The 19,948-nt window shown below is 38.6% G+C and overlaps 1 long non-coding RNA gene across 1 annotated transcript in view; it reads right to left on the reverse strand.

Moving 5' to 3' along the window:
- The window catches only part of LOC116666611, a 1,176,059-nt gene that overhangs the window by 975,960 nt on the left and 180,151 nt on the right, over positions 1-19,948 (reverse strand). The gene's annotated exons all lie outside the window — the stretch shown is intronic.

Genomic DNA, 19,948 nt, shown 5'->3' on the forward strand with positions numbered 1-19,948 from the left:
AGTTGACTATAAATCATAAGAAGGAAAATAGTGTATATTCTACTATCTTAAGTCTCCTTGGTGTCTAGAAAGACTATCTTTACAACAGAATCTTTTCACCCATCTATTTATTCATCTCGAGTATCTGATATCTTAAAAAACCCACAGGTCAGTAGGTTCTGATGTGAGCTTCTTGAGAGGTGGACAACATCTTACTTAACTTTATGCACTATGGCCATACCAAGCCAGACTTTTTCACGCAATAGGCACTCTTGATTTATATGTTAGTTTATGTTCACTGACCCACCAGAATCCCCAGCATGGTTGGGGAGACTACTTATGAAGCAAAATAGCACATAAAGCAGTGTCAGGAATGAACTCTAGATATCCAGAAAAAATGGAGAGCATTGTAGATTGGAGGCCCAAGGAGAAGGTAGTGCTCAAAATGGGTCTTGATAGTCTGAAAGGCCAAGAGAAGAGAAAGAACATTTCCCCCTCCCATGTTCTGTTGGGGAGCACGGTGCACAAAAAGGCTTGAAGCTGAGATTAAGTAAAGCATGTAGGTAGCAACACTGAGCTAAGGCCCTTAAAAGCAATTATTCTAAGCCTCAGTTTAGCATTTGTCAAGTGGCAATAATAGTACCTATTGTGACAGCTGACAATTGTTGCCATGTAAGAAGAGTCTCTGCAAATACAGCTGACCTTTGAACCCCATGGGTTTGAACTGTGTAGATCCACTTATATGTGGATTTTTTTCAGTAAATACATATATGTACTATAAATGTATTTTCTCTTCCTTATGATTATAACAAAATTTTCTTTTCTCTAGCTTACTTTATTATAAAACACAGTATATAATACATAGAACATATAAAATATGTGTTAATCAATTATTTATCTTATCACTAAGGCTTCCAGTCAACAGTAAGCTACTAGTAAAGTTTTGGGGGAGTCAAAAGGTGTACGCAGATACTTGACTGTGTGGGGGTTGATGCTCTTAACCCCTACATTGTCCACGGGTCAACTCTATTTCATCAGGAAATAGAGCAAGTTTATACTTCAGTTTAAGCATTTATGGCCACTTACTGGCTATGTATTTTAGTGTAGTTTTATATTGTCTCAGAATCTTAGATTCTTGTTTGGTTTTTAAGATTAAACAAGATAATGAGTGTAAAACATAGAGGATAAAGAACTCTCATATAGAAGCACAAAGAAAACACTTAATGTATAGTAGCAAACTTTATTAATAGTATGAAATATTTGGCTGTTTCTTCTAGGTAAATTGCAAATAAAAATAGAACATAGGTAAAATGAAAAGATGCAACAGGTAGTAGAAATCCCCTGCCAATGTGGCCATCTGTGACGTTTTCTAGAAGAGGGAATAAACACTGTTGATTGTCTACTTTTTTTCCCTAAGAACTTGGGAGAGCTGATCAATTGAATCCTTATAATAAGCTTGCGTGCTAGATATTCATTTTAATTCCTATTTTCATATGAGAAAACTGAGGCTTAGAAAAATTCAGTAACTTACCCATCTACACACCGATATTAAGTGGCAAAGGATTTAAAGCCAAGTCTGTTTGGCTATAAAATCTGTGCTCTCCCTGAGCAGTTCACAGCCTCCCAGATACTCAGGTAGCCAGAAATCAGTCTGCAGTTGGATGAGAAGTTTTCATATTTAAATAGTCATAGACATCTAGGCAGGGAGGGGCCTGCATTTTTTTTGTTTCTTTTACTTTCTACTTCTACCTAATTTGTCTTTCCTCATACTTTTAATAGAAGTGAAAATTTGTACATAATGTGGTTTATGAATAAAAAGAAAGGCCCCTTTCAGAATATTTTTTAATCATCAAGATACAAAAATATCAATTTAGAGTAACTGAGCCCCAACATGGTTACAACCGATTCACTTCCCACTCCTCTATGAAGTCAGACTCGGACAGTTTCCGCAGAATGTTGATGGCCCAAATCAGTCCATCAACCAGCTATTACATAATGTACAAGCAACAAATGCTTTGACTATTGTAGAAATAGTTACCTGGGATCCTTTGATTTGATACTATAGCACATTAGATAGGACCTTTGACTCCCGAGATGTCTAAAGAATCAAGAAGAACACAGACCCTGGAACCAAAGAGCCCTAGGTTCAAATCCCAGCTCTGCCACTTGCCGGGAGTGTGGCTTTCAGCAAGTTACCTAACCTTTGTAAGCTCTGACATCCTCAACTGCATGGGAGTGCCCAGTACAACCATTCATTGGTCTTTGTGACAACAAAGTGATGACCATCAGCCAGATAAAAATAGTAGACAGGACAGGTGGGCCTGTCCTCAGTAAGGGAGGAAAATGTTCCACAATTTCAAAAATACATAATGAGTACAAACAATGAAAAATAATAAAGGGCCCAGAGCTGGACTGGGAGAGAAGTTAGATGAATGGCTCATGCTAGCCTCTCATACTGGCACCATTCTAAGACCAGGCCTGAGGACATGTAAGAGCAAGGCTGAAGAGTGAGGGGAAAGGCATTAGGTTAACAGCATACGCAAAGGCTTACATATGGGAAAGAACTTTCACTTTGGGAAGCTGAAAGCAAGCCTAACAGTTTCCTCCTGGAGTGGTGGGAGAAAAAAGAGTAAGCTGAAGTCATTAACAGTAGCCTAATCTGATAGGAACTTTGTAACCCATGTTAAGAAGTGTGGCTTTTGTTCTAGTGCATTGGGAAGCCACTAAGGGGCTTTAAGCGGATGTGATAAGACATGTGCTCATTTTTTCCATTGGAGGTAGAGGGTGTAACACAAGTGAAATCTTGGCATTTGATTATTGAGATTCACATCTCATCCTTTCCTAAAGTTCCCTAGGAAATTCTCTCTCTCTCTCTCTGAACTCTCTTCAACCCCTCATGTTTGAAGAACCTAGAATGTGCTCTGATGGTAAAACCATGTTTGATTTTAGTGGATTATTTCATTTCTGATATAACTATGTAACTTGCATTTGTGTGTAGGTCTATGTATAGATGTGTACATATGTATATATAAATATATGTGAGTGTGTATAAAATTAGGAGAGTAACTTGGCTTTCAGTAGTCCATTCGGCTTCCTTAAAGCACTAATTTCCTCATGCATAAAATGCTGAAATAAAAAATATATATGGATAGTACTTAATGCTAGGTCTGGCGCATAGGAAGTAACTCAATAAATATCAGCTATTATGAATTAGTTGTAACAAAATTATAAATGCAACCCTTGAGATCACAGAAAGGAGCTCTTATATGCTTGTAGATGTTTAAAAGAAATCCAGTAAGTCATCACTTCCAGGCTACACATTAGACAAAATGACAGTGTTTAGCAAGGGCCTCCAAATAGATGCTTGAAGAATCTAGCTGCTCTATGTGGTTTGTCTGTCTAGTGCCAGACATTTTATTTCCATACTGTTTGCTCAATTGGCCAACTTTAAGGGAGAGCAGGGAAGCTCTAGTTAGACACTGTGCCCATTAGTCTCTATAATCTCACACCTTGTTGCTTTCAACAAGTACATTTTCTTCCTGCCTCATGAAGAAAGATCTCATGGTTACACATATTACGGCCCTTAACACAGCTTGCTAGGTTTCCTCCAAGAGTATGAATATGGAGAGGTTCTGCCTCCAACCAGAAAGGGTTTTAAGAAACCCATTTTATCCTTTCTGGGGAAGACTGCTCCATACCTGCTTTGGTGACTCACATAGGTGAAGCCTATCTGAATAATTTGGAGACTCAGTTAGGTGAAGCATATCTGAATTATCTAGTTATGATCATGGTCTCGAGTGCTGTAAATCCTTTAGCACATCCTCCCAAGAGATCAGGTCTCTGAAACCTTCTGGACAAAAACAGATTCTTCTTCCTCAATCATCCTTCCATATCTCAGGAGGACCTTGATCTTGAAAACCAATCCAGCTGACCATGCATCAGTTTAAATGCCCCATTCCCCCTGTTTCCTTCCACTGCTGCAAAACGAAATAGAGGACACATGATCATCCTACTCAGTGGCATCTCCCCCATGACACTCTGCCCAGATCCATTTAGATTGCTAGTTAAAATAAGCCCACTGAGGATAAAATATTTTCTTGTTTTATTTTGTATGGTAAGCTTGCTGAGCCATCAGTGCCTTATGGAATTCTGATGGGAATTCTGGAAACAACTCTGAGTGAGAAAATGTCATATGGGAATGATGACATGAAGACATTTTACAGTTTCCCCAGACAGCACACTAGAGACAGACATGCATATGGCTTCCGCATTAAGAGTGCATGGTTGGAACCGCCCGGGGAAAGAGTCACCAGGTGCCTGTTAGCAGGCTATCTGCTCCCTCTGGGCTCTGGCCTCAGCTGACAGGAGTCTCTAAGGAACACCATCTCGCACATGGATTGCAGTTCAGCTTTGAAAACTACTTGCTGCTGCAGAATGAGATGTGTGAGCTGATAAAGACACCAATGAGGAGAGAAGCAAACATATAAATAAATGGATGGACTTGATATATAATTTCATGTTTGAATAACATTTAAAATGCCCACAGTGTCATTTTTTGATCTGAGTTTCTGATGTCAAAAAAACAGGCATTCATCTAGGAACAAACATACAAGGTCAAAGGATTGTCATTGTGAAGTATCTCAAAAACAATACCTTGACTGAACAACGCATTCCGCAATGGTGAAGAAATGCAATGTTAAGAGCCAAAAAGAAATACAGGTCCTAAAAGCAATCAATTAATGAATCACATATATATAAACAGCCTTAGATAAAAAAAAGAAACAAGTCAAAAGTCAGTAGGATGAAATTTGAATTTGAAACTAGGCTGGAACAATGTAATTAGAAGAAGAGTGATGTGGTATTAAACAGGACTCAAATTTTCCTAGGGTATAATCTTATGTATTCTGAAGTAATAAATACCTCATTTTCTCTACCTCAGTTTCATCATCTGTGAAATTGGAATAATGGCACCTTCGGGGAAAATGCTGAGGATTAGCAACTTAATGTTTACCGCATTGTTTATTGTAATAAATTCTTTAGAGACTGGAGTAAGTGTGTGGTGAATGCAGAATGAGGTGAGTAAATCAACATAAATAAAACCTCTGCATATACAGTATATGCATAAATAGAAAATAAATTACATGGAGGAGGGTAATAAAATATTTTCTAAGTAGAAGGAAGAAACCCTAGAAAGTATAAAGATGGGTCATTCCTAATGGGTGAAAATATTCCACATAACATATTGCCCATCACCAAACATCTGATTTATACCAGCCAGCTGCAATCTGAGTAAGCCTTAAATGTGTATTTATATTTTTAAATGTCAAGAAGATGACAGTCTGAAAAAGGAAGCATTTGCAGTTGTCTGAGCTTTAGAATTCCTTCCCAAGGAAGCATCTGGGCTTGCCTAGAGTTTGAAAAATACGTTGTCTCCCTTTCAATGGTTATTTTTCTAATATGTCTCACGACCATGTAATGCTATGTTGCCTGGAGTAGATGTCCTGGGGCATCCAGAGAGTCAAACTGTCTGTCTTTATTTCTTCCATGCCAATGGCTGTGTACGCTCAGTGAAATTATATATTGGTATCTGGGAAACCCAACTCTGTCTTTCAGAAAAATTCAAAAGATAAGCAAACTTTAGCCACCTTGGAAACCACAGAGCATTTTCAAATTTTATCAACATTCATAAGGTTCACTCAGTCTACTATTAATTTTTTGAATACATTATTTGGCACCTGGTATAATTCATGATAGGGCATTAGCAGTGCGCCAACTTGCTGCTCTCAAGCATTGAGCCCCCAGTGCCTCAGATAGTGCCAAATGGTTGAGAAGTTTAAGTTTTAAAATGTAAAGCTTGCTGTTACTCTTGTTTCTCATCCTTCTTCAACTATTTTCAAAACAATGAATGCATACAAAGATTATGAACAGGAAACATTTGTAAGATTTGCCCAAAAATATCACTAAGACATACAGCTAATAAAAATTTAAAATTGATTTTGAATGGCTTCTCTGTTAAAGAGAATAATGTTCTTGAGTTTGAAACAGTAAAGTAATAGTCAACAGACAGTCAATTTGTTGGTTAAGGTTAGTTTTAGGGAAATGTAGCTCAAGATGGGTGAAGAAAGTGGGAAAAGAACATCCAGTTACTTTAAATGATATTAAATCTTCCTGCTGAGACAAATTACAATCTTGGGGTATTGATAAATTTCACAATTGAAGGAAATTAATTACTTGGAGTGTTTTTAAAGAAATAATGGAGAATTACAAGGGTGACAAAGACAAAGACAAGCAAGGTATTTGATTTTCAGAAGAGAAAACATGAATTGTGTGAACTGAAGAATTTTGATGTTGATTCTGAGAAAATAATGTAATACGTATGAAGAGACATCATGGATTTACTAAGAAGAGACCAATTCAGAGTTTTTAAAACTTCTTTTCCCACTATGCAACTATTAAGGTTTTTTATATGTGAGAAGTGCAGTAGGTATGATTTATCTGAATTTTTAGTAAAGTGCTTCTCTCCATTCTCAATGCCCTTATCGGTAAAGATCAAGATGTGAGGACCAGATTAGTAATAATTAGTTGGATTTGTAACTGATAGATCAATGACAACCATAAGGTATACCTGATGAATGGATCGGAGTATTAACTAAGAAATATCTAGAAAGTTGACATCAGGCTCTGTTCTGGATCCTACTCTATTTAGCATTTTAAAAAATAATTAAATTAAGCAAAGACCACATTTGTAAATGAAATGAATATGGGGGCAGGAAGAAGGAATTGTCTGGGTGATAGAACCAAGGGTTTAAAAATAACTCAACACACTAGAAGAATGAAACAAATTTACATCAATGAAATATTTTAAATATAATGTCAGGTCTTATGAGTGATCACAAACTAAATTAAACAGATGACTATGAGGGAGTGCAGGAATAACAGCTATGCCTAGGGGAGAAATGGCCTAGGTTTCTAATTCCACAATAGGAACTGCCAAAAATATCTGATGCAAATTTAGGTAGCAACAAGCATCTAGGAATTATCTAGAAAGTGGAAGAAGATAATTCTACTTTACTCTGAAACATTTACATCATTCCTAGAGAATTATATACAATGCTGAGTCCTGCAGAGATAAAGATAAACCAAAATAACATTCTAAAGGGAGGAACTCAGAACCACTGCATATGACACAGAGGAAAAATGAGGCCATGTGACTTGGACACCAGGTCAATATGAGTATTAGCACCCACTGAAAAGCTGAGGACATTTAGGAAACAATCCTTTCAATACTGAGAAATAGCTTTACTCCTCTAAATTTTATTTCTTGTGTTCTAAAAGTGATTTTGCCATGATTATATCATTGTAGAAAATTGAGAAAACCTGTAACAATACATAAAAGAAAACTGTGTGATTATTGTTAGTATTGGGTCTGTTTCATTGCAGTTTTTGCATATATTTACAATTGTGCTATAATTTTGCATACAATCATTTAGCTCATATCATCGAAGCTTTATTGTATTAGTTAATATTTACCTTCTTAAGTCTGAAGATTTTATAAGCATGTCCAGAAATGAGTTTTTAACTTTGCTTTTGAAATGAAGCAACTACAACGTATTAGATTCTCAGGCACTGCCCAAGATGTTGGGGACACCACAAAGAACAAGAGAGACAGTATCTCAGCTCTTGTGGAGTTTATTACTTAAGGGTATGTTATTGAGAGGGTCATAAAAGACACACACAAGCAAGCAAATAGAATAAAAAGATCACTTCTGATAATGGGTACCATAAAGAACTTGATTTGTTAAAAGTCCCTCTAAAGATGTATGACATTCAAACTGAATAAGAAGGAGCAAGCTATGCCAAAACCTTACAACAGACAGTTTCAGGCAGAGGGAATGGCAAATAGGAAGATCTGTAAAGGTAAGAATAAACTTGATGCACTTGAGGAATAGAAAGACAGCCATTGTGGCTTGCTTTTGTTAAGAGAAGACGAGGGTGGGACAAGATGAGGTCACAATGATAGTTAAGATGAGGTTATGGCAAGGTCTTTGATGTTACACTGCAAAGGGAAATCTTTGGAGGGCTTTAGAGCAGGGAAATCACCTTATCTGGTTTACTTTTTTTTTTTTTTTTTCAGAACTGAAGTATAGCTGATGTACACTATTATCTAAGAGTTACAGGAGTACAATACAGTGACTCACAATTTTTAAAGGTTATACTCCATTTATAGTTACTATAAAATATTTTCTATATTCCTCATGTTGTACAATATATCCTGTAGCTTATTTTATACACAATAGTTTGTATCCCTTGATCCTCTACCCCTATACTGACTCTCCCCTCTTTCCTCTCCCAACTGGTAACCACTAGTTTATTCTCTGTATCTGTGAGTCTTCTTTTTTGCCATATTCACTAGTTTGTTTTATTGTCTAGATGCTGCATGTAAGTGATATCATATAGTATTTGTCTTTCTCTGTCTTATTTCACTTAGTATAATACCCTCCAAGTCCATCCATGTAAATAAGTAAGGTGACTGTCAAGACTAATGACCAAATATAGGGACATGGTAGGGAGAAGAGAATAGGAAAACAGAATTCAGAGTGATTTAAAAAAAATCCTTTAGTAAGCACAAATCACATAAATAAATTATATAGGTTAAATCCTTATAAATGAACACCAAGGAACTACACTATCTATTTAATTATCACTAAATATTGCTCTTTAAAGTCAGCCATGCTGGATGGAGTACAGACATACTTTTTGCTGTACTGGGATTGGTATTTGTTGCCATCAGAATTCTCCTGGGGTCTCAGTTCAACTGCTTAAAATGTCCTTTTTAAGGGATGGGGGAAGGGAACTATGCCAGGGAAAAGCAAGAAGCTGATGAAAGAAATCCCTCAGCCTACTCTGTAGGTCTCCTGAAGCAAAGTGGAGCCTAGCGCCAAGGTGGGGAGAAGGCACCCCACCTGAATGAAGCTGGGCCACAGCCGGTGCAGGTAAAAGCTTGCTGGCACAGCCATCTTCTTCTCTATCCTCAATCCCTGCAGGCAGCCCCACTCCCAACAGCAACCATGGCTGCTTGGGTCAGCCTCGGCCGTTTTCCAGTGTCCTTTGTAGGTTGACCGGTAGAGTTCTTCCAATGATGCTGAAACTTTATTGGGCCAAGAATGCCTAAAAATGACCAATATCACAAAGTCTCAGTGCCAAGGCCTTTTTTGAGTAGCTTGGAGAAAAGATTCAGAAACACACAAGTATTGGGACCATCAGGCAGTCATCTAATTCCCAGATGGCCTGGTTTGTTCTTTTGGGTTGTCTTCTCGGGCCATAAACCATCACCTCTAACACATTTTAGTGCTTTGTCCATTGCACACATCTTGCTGGGTTAACAGCGTGACCTCTTGCTCCTGGCCACTGCAGATCCTTTTTTTTTTTTTTTTTTTTTGAACAGGCAGGGAACAAACCAACAAACCAATTCCCTCTGAAAGCCTACTCCACAGTTCTCTCCGAAAGCCTACTCAATGGTAGATTCAATCAGTTCAGTGGAAAATACATTGCGTGTTTGCTGTGATCCTAGAGAAAATTACCACTGAAAGTTCCCAAACAGTTTTGGGGGCCACTGAGAACATTCTAGTAGCAGGACTAAGGCTTTTATACTAGACTCTCCACAAAAATGAAGGAAAGAGGGCATGCCCTTCAGCATTTACTAATATAATCCTAGGAAGTTCCATTCAAACACAAGGAGGTGCTGCAATTCTCCATCAGAAAATCTAATTATATTTGCACTAGATTCCTCTCAAGCTTGTCCCCGATTTATACCTCCAAGCCCCAAGTGTCAACTGTATTCATGTGTCCCTACGTAACTGCATTGGCACATTTAACTTTTCACACCCCACTTCTGGGATACTCAATTCTATTTTTAAAAGAGCTTATAATTATTTGAACATGTCCTCCCACAGAAGTTCTACTCTTCTTGTGGTTTTGGCCCAGGAACCAGTATTGCAGCTGAATGTCCGCTGGGACCATCAGAAGTTGGCCTGCTGTCATCTAAACACAGACTGACTGGGAGCGGTGGCATTATATTATTATCTCTCAAAAATGAATAAAATAATTCCCTCCAGTGAAACTCTTCTCCAACATGTAAAAGGACTTGTGAACACATATATCTTAAAAGACATTTTTAGGTAAAAAAGGGAAAATTAAAATCTGTTCATGGAAAAACAGATGAAAGGCCATAGAAGGTGACTTAATTTAGTTGCTTAAAAGAATCTTTTACATCATTCAGAGAGTTAAGTGAAAATTATATGCAATGAAATCCCAATGCATTATGGTGCCACAAGAGACCTACACCCCTCTCCATGCACGCCAAAAGCAACCTTGCCTGTTGTCCTTCTGAACATGAAGCCAAGAGTGGTATGGCTTTCCCAGGAGCTGGGATGCAGCCTTTGAGTTTGCTTTGGCTCAAATCCCAGAAACTGGGCTCTTTGGAAGCTAAGGGAACACTGCTGTGCCAGAGAAGCCGCAGGAGTAAACCATGGCCTTCTCAAAGGCAGGAAGGCTATACAACCCAAAGGGCCGAGGGCAGAGTTTTGTTGTTCCCAATGGATTAGTATCTACTTTATCACAAAAGGAAATGCAGTAAGTACACGCTATTAAAGAGCTGCTGTATGATGTGCTTGACAGAGCGTAAGATCCAGCGGCAGAAAGAATTATAGTTTAAGTCTTGACTCTGCTACAAGGGACCCACCTAAACCACACATCATTGTTGGGAATGCAGTTTCTTTACCTGTAAAATGGGAGCAAGTTAAATTGTTTCACGTGTTCACTATATTCTAGGCACCTGTACCATGAGGGTCATGGAGGTGCAATACTCCAAGGCGGTCTTCATGCAAGAGAATATGCCACACAGAGGCCAAGTTAACTGGGAGGCTCCAGCTGCCACATTTTTGGATCCACCGGTGCTTAGGCTGATGCCATGCCTCACCCAGGCTGTTCACAATGACTCAGTATGGGTCCTGGTGTAAGGCTGTTTCTATCCAGTACAAGCCTCATCTCGGAGGCACTCTGTTGCTTTGACTGAGTCTTTCTCAGAATCACACTGCAGTCTGAAGCTCGTCCAACCTAACCCTGCCCTACTCATTCCTCTGTTCCCAGGTTTCAAACCTGCATTGCAGACTGAAGCCTCCTTTCCCCTGCTCCACCCCCTCCTTTATCCTTTACACGTGTTTCTCATTCTACCTTGGTGTCATCTTCTTGATGACCTGAAATGGAACACAAACCAAGCAACTAATATGATCTCATTTCATTTTCATAACAAGCCCATGAAATTAGTGTTATTATCCACCCTATTTTACAAATATGGAAACAAGGACACAGAGGGATTAAGTTAAAATTAAACTACTTGTTATTTCACAAGGTTGTTGTGAAAATATAATGAGATAGTTCATATGCAAGAGCTGTATAACTAGTACCTTTTTTCAGGGCAGAGGGGAAAAAAAAATACCAGACCATCTAAGCAGAGTTTTCAGTGACTCTTATTTTTTTCTTAATTTTTTACCAGTTTCACATGCTTATGGTAGAAAACTTCACATAGACTCCAAAAGCGCCCTGGAAAAGTAACACTTCGTCTTGATCACACCCTTTATCCCACAAAGTCTCTCTAGCCTTAATCGTTTGAGGACAGGGAAGAGTGAAATTTGGATATGTGAATCATGGCGTTCTGACACGCCTGACACACCACTCTGATCTTTAAAACCAGAGTTCTGTTCACCTAACCTTTCTAATCAATTTAATCGCGAGCAATTTACTAGCGCCTGAGGAAGGTAAAACTACAGGAAGTAAGAACCTTTCTGCTTTTATTAACGTTCTTCCTAAGCTTTCAGGCATTTTACCAAGAATCCTGGCTCCAAAAGTGTACTGTTTAGTGTGCGTGGTGAAAATAATCCTTTACTCTTCCCCTCTGATCAGTGAGCCTGACCCGATTAAAGGCTAATTTTCTGTTCCTTTAGTGAAATAGGGGTGATCATTAATTTCCTCACACACCTATATTCTCACCAGAATAATTTCTTCCACTGCTTCCTGTTCTGCACCCTTGATACAACCCAGGCTCCCCTGATCTTCATCTCGTTCAGGGGTACCGTTCTAAGCCTATAGAGACAACAGTCTAGGCCAGGAAACTAACCCCATTTTTAAGGCACCAGCAGTCAGTAGTAGAGGGTCAGGGAGGAAGGGAAGTCCTGGGCCAGGAATTCTCCTCAAATCCTCAGATGTTGAGAAGGAATCATCCAGACAATTCCTAGCGTTGGTTTTTATGAGAGACGTGGAGGGAAGGGCAGAAGAGAAGCGGGAAGAGAGCTCGGCATAGAGCCACTCTGAGAACCACAATGGGAGTAAGAGAGGAGGCACCACTGAGCAGCTCCTGAAAGGAGCCCGCAGGCTGTGTGCTCTCCAGCTTCCCCTCTAACATGAATGGTCAAAGAAAGCAAGGGGGATGGAACCATTGCATTTGCAGAAATTCCAATGGTGCTTCCTAGGGAGATAGCCCATTTCGACTGATTGATGGGTTCAGAATCCTTTGGGAGTCAAAAAGCCCATCTCCTCAAGCTGCCTGAGCATCAGCCTCTAACAGATTCAGCAATGTCAGAGAATCCCAGGGAGCTTAGAAAATGATCAGGGAAGAACACCTTTTCTTCCCTGCTAATTCTGACAGCTCCCATCCCCCCGAGTGAGATGCATTCCTCAGGATGGAAGTGCCAGCTTGCCTCTCCCACAGGGGCTGCAGGCAGCAGGAAACCAAGCCCCCTGTGTGGGTCTCATTGCCTTCTCCATTTGTTTTCATTTTGCCACCAGACACTTCTATTTGAACTACTTGGAAGGATATATCTCAATAACATGCCTTCGCTGTGCTCCACGAGATCGAAGATGAGAAATCATGTGCTCCCTTCTCTGCACCCAGCCTTCAATCCTGGTTGATCACAAGACAACTACAGACAGAGGACTTTCGACAGAAGAGCTTGTCTTCAGGTACTTATCAAGTTAACCAACAGGACCCACAGTTGCTAAGCACCATCTGAGTAATGCCAGTCAGTACACATTTTAAACGATTAGTTCAAATCCATTTATCATGATGAAGCTCTAGACTAGGTCAACACTTACACACTCACCCTAAAAAATAAATCTATGGCCCATCTCTATTCTAATCCAAACCAATCTACTGAAAACCCAAATACTACATACCCCTTGTAAAACAGAACTTGTTTAACATTTACCAAGATTTTTTTTAAATGAGGCCATGCCACATTTCCTTGGCCCAAATCTTGCAGATGATTTTGTGATTTTACGATCAGTTGCGTAAATAAATTGTCAGAGAGGAATGACTTTTCTTGGCTCCTTACTAATGCCCAGGGAGATTCTTCTTAAGCACAACAATGGCTTTTCTCCACCCATTCACTTCTTGACCCTGGATAGGTGGCATGGCCTATGTGATGGTAAGTTTGTGAAGAGTAATACACAGTTGGTTCAGCTCTACTCTTCTCCTTTTGGGAAGGGCCTAAGCATCAGGATCAAAGCTTCCCTGTCCTCTCTCCATGTTAGTCACAAAGGAGCTACACCTCCATGGGGCAGGCCTCCAAGGCCCAATCCCGCCACATTTGGCAGGTGGACATTCTCTAAATTAGGGAGGTGATATTAGAAAACCCACGTGGCTAACAGATCCATGGTCACAGCCACTAACTTAGCCATTATCAGTACTAAGATCAAATTCTAGCATCTGTTTTCCCTTTATTTTCTTTTTAATTTGCTCTGAATCCAGGATGAGAAGAGAGATCTATTGACTGAGAGCTCCTTGGAGACATAAATAATTATAGTACCAATAGTTTTGTTATCATGTGAATAAAATGGCTTTTGGATCCTTTGGGGATAGATTCTGAACTTCTGTGAAGAAAATGATAATTCATAAACATTGGACTAAGCATATAGGTGAGCGTATAGTAGGAAAACAATCCTTGGGTCAACCTGTTCCCAATACTGAAAATAAAGCAACACATTGGAGTGCTTTTCAAACAAACACACAGAATAGCAAGAGATATAATCACGTGACACACTCATTTTTTTTTTTTTAAGGAATTTTACTTCAACTTGGTGTTAGACCCAGTGACCTAACTCTCGTTTCTCACATGTATTTGCACACACATATACACATGCTCACTTACACACTAGTCAAGAAAGATTGCTAATAAAGAGATAATATACATGAGAGAAACCTTTGAAAATAGTAAAGTGCTAGAAAATACCAATACAGAAGGTATTATTACTTTGTTTACTTCAAATGCTCACATTCAGAAGAGACTGAGATTGGTGACAGGCAAGTAAATGGAGGATATGGCAAAATGCTGAATAACGGGGGGTGGAGGGTGGGAAGGGATAGCCTGGGATTTCAAAATTGTAGAATAGATAAACAAGATTACACTGTATAGCACAGGGAAATATACACAAAATGTTATGATAACTCACAGAGAAAAAAATGTGACAATGAGTGTGTATATGTCGATGAATGACTGAAAAATTGTGCTGAACACTGGAATTTGACAGATTGTAAAATGATTATAAATCAATAAAAAATGTTAAAAAAAAAAAGAAAAATAAAAGATCATTAGGGTTCTTTCAAGTACCTCTAAGATCTTATCCTTCAGTGAATAAAAGGCCCACATGGTTCTTCTGATAATAAAAGTATATACCATCATAATTTGGTACTCTGTAATTACGGCAACACTCAGTGGTTTTAATCACACTGCCATACATGTTTGTTGTGCTATGCATATTTGTTATGAGGAAACAGGTTCATCTTTGGCATATCTCACGACTGACGTGCCTATTAACAGTATTTTGTTCTGTCTGTCTGTCTGTGACAGGCACGTGCAGAGGGTGCCAACAGCTCTCCTTCTTAAGATGCTCCTGCATTTCTGAGATGCAGACATAATGAGCCTGGACTTTAATGCCTCATGAGAAAAGAGCTGGATGTACAATAACCTATTCAGAGGAGAGAGTCCTGCGACCACGTGTGGTACAGGGCCTCCACGTGGACACTAGTATGTCCTGACACCTGCAAAAGGGTCACTTCTTTGCATCACTCACTTATTTCAAATGGAGGTAGGTACACACAGCAGTTGAAAATTCTCTCAACCAAAAAGTTGCATAGCCCACCCAAGGCTGAACTCTCAGAAAGCACCTGTAGAATGTTTCTACCACATTATAATCAACTCCTCTGAGCTTCAGAAGCAGCAATATTCCTGGAGGGTTCACAGAATGGGAGCCCCTAAGTCTCTAATCAATAGAAGGCAGCTCCAGGGATTTATCCCTCCTCAGAGAACACTCGCTTCTTTAAATACATCTACATTTATTTATAATTTATAATGCACGACATTCGAAAGGGATTCGAGAGACAGTATGTCTATATAACTGACTTCTGTCCAGTTCATGATTCATTTTGATCCCTGTACCATTTTTCCTAGTTGAACATTTTCACTGAGAATGATAATATTGATTAGTTGCTTTTGCAAGCATAGACATTTATTGCAATACTAATGCTGACTTTTTGTCATACTCAACTATAATTCTACTTTTGTTTATCTGGTTACATCTATTGATGTACATGAAGGAAAATGACAAGACACTAATCACTGTGTAAAAGTATGTCCACATGTCTGGTGACCTTTCTATTTTGGAAAGATAGATATATGTGTATATGTGTGCATGTCTGTGTATGTAAATGTCTGCACACCCATAACATTTTATTAAAAATAACATAAATGTTCCAAGAAATCTAGGTTTATAGAAACAGAAAATCTTGTCTCCCATATGAATTAATGATTAAATTCTTACTTAGTTTTACTTTAGGTTTACATCCAAATGAACCACTAATGCCCCTTGTAAAAGCCCAGAATCAAATCTGATTTAGCGTAATACTCACTTCAATGAGATACAGTTAAAAGATATGGGTGAGAGAGACTTAAGAGATAAAAGAAATCAAGGATCACTCCTCAAAGAGTTTTCAAAAAGGAAAACACTGAGAGAAAAAAGTAGTAGAGGAACAGATGGGCCGGCAGAGTTTTGCTTTCTGTGCGACATTGTGCACTTACTATTCGCATGAGGACTAATTTATAAACCCGGATAGTGTTTATAAACTCCACCATCTTAATGGAAATGGAAGCATTAATACAACCAGAGGATTCTTTACTTTCCAGGTTTTAATTAAAATCACAGGCGTTAAGAAGCAAAAGTGTCTTCGTGGAATACAAGTCTAATGAAGTATTTCCTTGCCTAGCACAGAACTCTGTGTGCCGTCCCAACTTCCAAGCACAGCCATTTGAAAATCCGATCCCCATCTAACCACGAGAGCATTCCTTGAAAATTAGAAAAGCAAACTATACCGCATTTTTCCCCCAAATAAATATAGTAGCCAAGTCAGAGTCAGGAAAAATAGTAGCAAGGAAGTAAGGAAAACACTCATACACACAGCCTTAAAACATGATATCTTAATTGAAAAACCAGAAGACTAGAGGCAAATGCATTTGTATTATGTGCTAAGTAGAAAACTTGAAAGAGTGAGAGAAAAGGTAACCTGCTGGGGAATAGGAAATGTGGGAACAGAGCAAAGGAAACCTGAGAAGAGAGAAAGAAAGCAAAGAAGGGGAAAGAATCATTCAGAGATATATTACACCAGCATAGCAGGATTAAAATTTATTTTTGCTACACATGATGGAGATAAAATACACCAGTCCTAGGAAACAACTTGGACTAAAATGCCCACCAACTGACTGGTACTCAGCCCACACACTCTTCTTTTTAACTCTTAAAGGTATTGCCTAATTTACACACAGTCAAATTAGGGTTGTGACAAAATGACACTGGCTTCTCTGTAAGTAGGCTGCAGAAAGGAATAGTAAGCTACATACAGTCAGAGACTTCCAGCTGCTCTCTGCAGTGATGACGATGGTGATGGTTTATGATGATGACAGTACATCCATTTATTAAATACCAATGCTGTGTTCAGCAATGTGTTTGGTGTTTTACAAAGATCATTTCTAATTCATATGTCTGGGAGGTAGGTGTTACTAACCCTTTAATAGTATGTATATATAAGTTACCCCAAATTATACAACTTTTGGGTAACAGAGCTATGTTTGAAAGCAGGGCTTTAAAAGAACAGGATTTTTTAAAGGCAGCGTTCTTATCCCTGAAGACCAAGAGACACACACACACGTATTTTATACACACATACACACACATATATATTTCTATGCATGAGTGTATGTATGTAGGGGATAAATGTGAGAACAGACTAACAGTTATGGAATGCTGGCTCTTTTCAAGGCATCTGCTGAGTTCGTATTTTATCTCGATTCTCATGTCTTTTAAGATGATTTTAACACTCTTTTTTGGTGTATACAGGCAACTGAAGCTCTGAATGGTTAAGAAGTTCAAGAAGAAAGGGTAGAAGCAGTATTTAAATCTAGGTTGGTCTGAGCTTAGAAGAGCACTGACCAAAGGAATTATAATGGAGCCCAAGGTGGGAGCCATGTATGTCATTTACAACTTTCTAGAGGCCATATTTTAAAACAGTAAAAATAAATGGGTCCTGGTATACACAGCCATCACCACCTCAGTCAACTGTTGCCTTCTCTTGGTTCCTGGGTTGGTCCAGTTTTAAGGATTTTATTTTCCTATGACACTTGATGTGATACCTCAGGAAAACACTATGGCAGCCCCGAGTAAGTAGGCACAGTGGAGGAAGGAGTGAGTTCTCAGGCCCCATGGCTGCCACACTTTCTGCAGATTTACACACACCTCCAAGTCTGGCACAGCCTCATGCAGAGCAACTCTACCCACAGCAAGAGACTTCCTCTTTACCAGCCTAAACCTGTGAAGGCATCTCCCTGCCAGTTTATCTTACCTTAGTTTGAACCCTCCAACCAGAGGCATAAAATTCCTATGAGAAATCCGGACATGAGAAGTGAAAAACATATACATATGCCAACTAGACTGATTTAAAAATACAGTGTGAGGGGGCCAGTATAGCTCAAGTGGAAGAGTGCACGCTTAGCATGCACAAGGTCCTGGGTTCAATCCCCAGTACCGCCTCAACAAATAAATAAGTAAACCTAACTACCTTCCCTCCAAAAAACAAAAACAAAAACAGATGAAAATACAGTGTGAGGATCAGGAGTTAGTGTCACAAAAATGTGCAACAATGGCTGTTATGATGATGGAGTTTAATAGCAAGCATTTCTCACTTCAAAACTAGAACTGTGTTCCTAGATATGTTTATTTTAGATATCCATATGGACACACATACTGGGATGTGTCTTTTTAGAATATAAACATTGGCCCTTGATGTACCTGTAAATGTAAAGTATCATATAGGTGTTTTCTTAAAGTGGAGTCAATCCTCTAAGAGTATGTAGGCGAAAGATGGATGTATCCCAGTATCCTGAACTGACTGTTGGCAAGCAGAATAGAGAGTAATTTATTACCTATTCATTAATCCAGCAAAGTCCTTGAAAGGATTAAAATAGCCAGCCATCCTTAAAAATGACCATAGGAAGACATAGTGTCAGATAACTGGACACAATAGAAGGTTTACTCAAATATACTCACAGTGGGTTCCACACTGGGCACCATGCATAGAAAAAGATGGTCCTTTACTTTATGAGTTTTCCATTTAAAATGCACACATTGATGATGAAAACATTGAAATGTACAAAATAATAAATAGTAAATAATATAACAATTTCCTTTTCATGTTCATATACTGTGCGTACACGTTCACAAATTTCCTAGCCAATCTTACCCTAAATTTATCTACAGACCATAAAATTAGTGAATCACTCTTCTTTATTGCCCACTCAGCATATGCTTTATGAGGCTAATTAGCCATAAATAATAGAACTGAATTCTTATCCAAGTAGGTATTTCTCTAATCAAATCAGAACCCTTTATTACGCATGTGTTGTACCCTTTTTTCAAACTCATTTGATAATTTCACATTTCTCTTTTGATACTGATTTAAAGCATCTATTATCCATTCTCTGGAATTTTTAGTCATTAAAAATGTCATTTGTTTAAACTGTAGAATCTGGCATTTATTTAACTCCTACTATGTATTAAACACTATGCTAAATTTATAAGATAGATTACATCACATCATTTTAATCCTTGAGTATCCTATAACATAAATATTACTATTCCCATTTCACAGCTAAAAGACCTGGAAATCAGAGATACTAACCAACTGACCCAAGAATACACAACTGGTAAGTGGTTGAGCCAAGACATAAATCTCAGAACCCTCGGACCTCCACACCCAGAATGTTTCTATGGAAAGAGAAAAGCTATCTTAAATTAAGCCATAAATAAACTGTGATTGCTCAATCTGGCCAACACCAGTTGGGTCAAAAATAAAGGGTGATTTTAAAATAACCAGATTTATTTCCTGTGTAATTTTTAATGTAATTATACCCCCCAAAAAAGTATCTCTGTAATATGAGCAATAACAGCATTACTAGAAAAGTGATCTGGACATCTACAATAGTCATTTGTATGTATATGTCCTAGTTTACTTATTCAAGCCTTAATCTCCTTATTTGATGGTCTTATCTTCTAATTGCCTGAGCTGGGAAGAGGCTGAAAATTAAATCTGTAATTCTTGAAGGTGAATCCAAAAGACATTGGCCCTTGAGTGTTTTCCAAAAGGATGACTAGAGAATTAATATAGTAGGCACACAATGCATGAGGAGCTGAAGGGTACAGCAAGCAGTGAAGGCATCATTCCATAACAGTACAGTCAGTAGGCAGGCTAGGATCAGAAGAAGCCATTTGCTTTGCGTTTGTCCATGACCAAGGGTCATTTTCCATGTGCGTAAGATAGAACTCACAATGCCCAATTCACACAGATGTTGTAAAGACCAAAAGAAAATAC

Source organism: Camelus ferus, chromosome 1 (assembly GCF_009834535.1).
Source record: "Camelus ferus isolate YT-003-E chromosome 1, BCGSAC_Cfer_1.0, whole genome shotgun sequence".
Taxonomy (NCBI): domain Eukaryota; kingdom Metazoa; phylum Chordata; class Mammalia; order Artiodactyla; family Camelidae; genus Camelus; species Camelus ferus.